The sequence below is a fragment of the Gnatocerus cornutus genome, chromosome 7, assembly GCF_029298725.1.
Source record: "Gnatocerus cornutus isolate USDA-ARS CGAHR chromosome 7, icGnaCorn1.1, whole genome shotgun sequence".
NCBI classification, from domain to species: Eukaryota; Metazoa; Arthropoda; class Insecta; order Coleoptera; family Tenebrionidae; genus Gnatocerus; species Gnatocerus cornutus.
Window position 1 is genome coordinate 8,846,928 of NC_142239.1, and position 3,406 is coordinate 8,850,333.

The 3,406-nt window shown below is 36.6% G+C and overlaps 1 long non-coding RNA gene across 1 annotated transcript; it reads left to right on the plus strand.

The window, feature by feature from the left end:
• Positions 1-1,803: 1,803 nt before the first annotated feature.
• Positions 1,804-2,493, plus strand: LOC148170730 (uncharacterized). The gene is made up of 2 exons (XR_015770464.1): positions 1,804-2,067; positions 2,120-2,493. It is a non-coding gene; the product is annotated as an uncharacterized LOC148170730 (long non-coding RNA).
• The last annotated feature ends 913 nt before the right edge of the window (positions 2,494-3,406 follow it).

The following is a 3,406-nucleotide window of genomic DNA, read 5'->3' on the forward strand; positions in this document are numbered from 1 at the left end:
CAGCGCATAGGATTTTTTTCGTTATTTTACCTGTCTTTGGGGCTGCGTTATTAATTTTTTTCCGATCCGACTTTACGTCGACCCCGTCGATTTTTAACGTGAAGCAAAATCATGAAATGTCACTGAAATTTTCAAATGACAGGTCTAAATATTTTTCCATTTTTCTCAAACGTTAAAGCTTTTCCACTACTGCAAGTGTTGACCGGACCTTCTCTGAAGAGTTTAGAATGTGTTTTTGTACCAACATCTGGGTTTAAAATTCGTTAAATGGGTAGATTCTTCACTTTTCCATCATCATGTCGAAGCTTTGACGTCGCATGTAATTATTCAAACTGCGCTCGGACTTTTTGCACATCATTGCTTTTGGGGTTTCTGAACATTGTTGAGGTACAAAAGTGGTATTGGTGGATAGAGAAAAAAATTACAAATCGATCGATACCCATCAATCTGGGACAAGACCCAAAATTTTGGTAAAAATTGCAAAAGAGTTTTTTTGATTTTTGGTAAAATCAAGGAGGTTCTAAATTTGACAGTTCTCATCGACGCGAGTGTAAAGTTTGTTCGAGAAAATTGCCTTTTATTTGAAGAAATTGGGGCTCTGGGGGCCCACTATCGCTGTCTACGTTGACGCCAGAAAGCCCCTCATCAGTTGTGAGTGTTTGATTCATCGAAATCATCGAGACAAGTGAATTTTGAGCGAATGACGATCCCACCGTGCTCGAGCAAAAAATGCGTTCAAATCTGTGGATTAAAGGTAAATTCGAGTTCTTTCTAATGAAAAACATCATCAAGGCCCCTTTTTAGATGGTTTAGAGCAGATCTAGTGCGTGAAAAATAAATAATTTTTTTCATGGTCATGATGAAGCAAGAGGTCGCGCTGAATTAATTCAATCTGCGCTCGGACTTTTGTGCATTATTTGTTTTGGGACTTCTGGAGCTTTTCAAAGTACACAAGTGGTATTGGTGGAAAGAGGAAAAAATTACAAAACGATCGATGCCCATCAATCGGGTACGAGACCCAGCATTTTGGTAAAAAATGCGAAAATGTTTTGAAAAGTTTCATCAAAATCAAGGAGGTTCTAAATTTGACAGTTCTCATCGTCGACGCGAGAGTGACGTTTCTTTCAGAAAATTTGATTTATTTCCAAGAAAATGGGGCTCTGAGGGCTCACTGTGGCTGCGTGCGTCTACGAGAGAAAGCCCCCTTCGTCTGGGAGTGTTTGATTCATCGAGACAAGTGAATTTTGAGACAACGATGATCCTACCGTAACTGAGCAAAAAATGCGTTCAAGTCTATGGATTAGAGGTAAATTCGAGTTATTTCTAATGAACAACATCATCAAGGCCCATTTTTAGATGGTTTAGAACAGATGCAGTGCGTGAAAAAGAAATAATTTTTTTCATGGTCATGATGAAGCGAGAGGTCGCCCTGAATTAATTCAATCTGCGCTCGGACTTTTGTGCATTATTTGTTTTGGGACTTCTGGAGTTTTTCAAGATACAAGAATGGTATAGGAGAATGCAGAGAAAAATTACCAAGCCATCGATGCCCGTCAATGTGGTGCGAGACCCAGCATTTCGGTAAGAAATGAGAAAATATTTTGAAAAATTTCATCAAAATCAAGGAGGTTCTAAATTTGACAGTTCCCATCGTCGACGCGCCAGTGACGTTTGCTCGAGAAAATTGGATTTATTTGGAGGAAAATGGGGCTTTGGAAGACCACCATTGCTGTTTACGCCGACGGCAGAAAGCCCCCCTTCAATTGTGAATGTTTGATTCATGGAGAAAGATTATTAAAAAACTACAAAATCCCCTCTGAAGTTAGCTTGAGTAAGTTGGTAACTCTGTTAAATAAATCGATATCGATCGAAGTTTCGTTGGATTTGTGTGCCGACTGCTTTTTAAGCATTTCAAGAAGACAACCGGTGAGTCCCCTATTAAATTCTTTTACTGGCAGTCATGGAAAGTCCAAAAAGTGAGGTTATGTCATGATAGCTACAAGAATGCAGAGTTAACTACAGAGTAAACAAGGGGGCCCTTTTGCATGAGACTGTCTTATATCCAAGGTATTTATTAGCACTCAAGTTCCATGCAAATAGTAACGACGCCATTTTGTAGAAAATTGAAAAAACGACACGAGCTTCTATAAAGAAATCAACATTGGAGGTGATACAAGTGTACGGTGCAACCATCGGACAGTTTCTTAGAGGAGCGTCAAGGACTTTCTTATGCAGTAAAAGAAAATTAAGGCCGAAGGCCCCATTGAGGAGCCCCTATAAAAACTGGAATGACAAAACGAGGAATTGAAGCTATGGAAGTGGCAGGTTTTTAAGTTCTTCAATGTTTCAAGCTGTCTTAAGGTACCATTCAAATTGTTTCATTGTTGGAAAGATGGGGGTTGCCTTACAAACTCACTTTTCTGTTTAATTAATGACTTCAGGCAGCCCCCATCTCTGCTTACTGGGATTAAATATATTTTAGATAATAGGAAAGTCGTTTCTTTATAATTCGAATTTCTCCATCTCTCCATGTCAACTTTCAACTGTCATTATTTCGTCGAAAAACGAGATTAGGTAAACTCGGACATAGGGGAAGGTAGGACAAATTGAATTTACAGATAAAAAACATAGATTAGACTTTCTGCTTTTCATTTTTTTCTATTCATTACTGTTATGAACTGATTGATTAAAAGTTCAATTTGAATTTTGCTAGGGGAAAGTGGGAGAAATTAGAAATTCCAATAGGATTAAAAACGGGACCAAATAAATTGTTTTTCTTATGAATTATAAATCAAGAAATTTTGAATATGAGATTAATTTTATAAATAATAGGGAAGAGTAGAGCATTCACGACAAATTTAAAAATTAGGTATGGAAAGTTGGGTCAACATGAAAAGTCCAAAATTAATGCATTTTTTTCAACAAAAACCCGTATTTCTAGCAAAACATCAAAAAACAACATTGAATTTGACTTTTTACCCTGATTTTTAATCCTAAGTTCTAACTCAGATTTTCCCAAATCATCAATTTTTTTAGGAAAATGAGTCGATTTTCAAGTTTTGTCGTTGAAGTTTGTTGAGTCTGGAAAAACAGCTCATTGAAGTCGGTTCAAAAACACAAAAAATTGAGAAAATGACTTATTTTAGGCTCATTTTATCTACTGAAACATCAATTTTTTATGGAAACTACCTCCTTTTTTATAGTCTTTTTAAAAATGTGAGCCAGATTTTTATGCTAAAAATAAGGAAAACTACTCTGATTTCTACGATTTCTTAAAAATGTGAGCCAGACGTAACAACTGAATCTGTGGTTTTTGTTGACAAAAAATGCATAGAACATACGAAAATGACTAACTAAGAAAACTAGGTAGTAGGCACCTCCAGAACACATTTTAGAAAAGCAAATT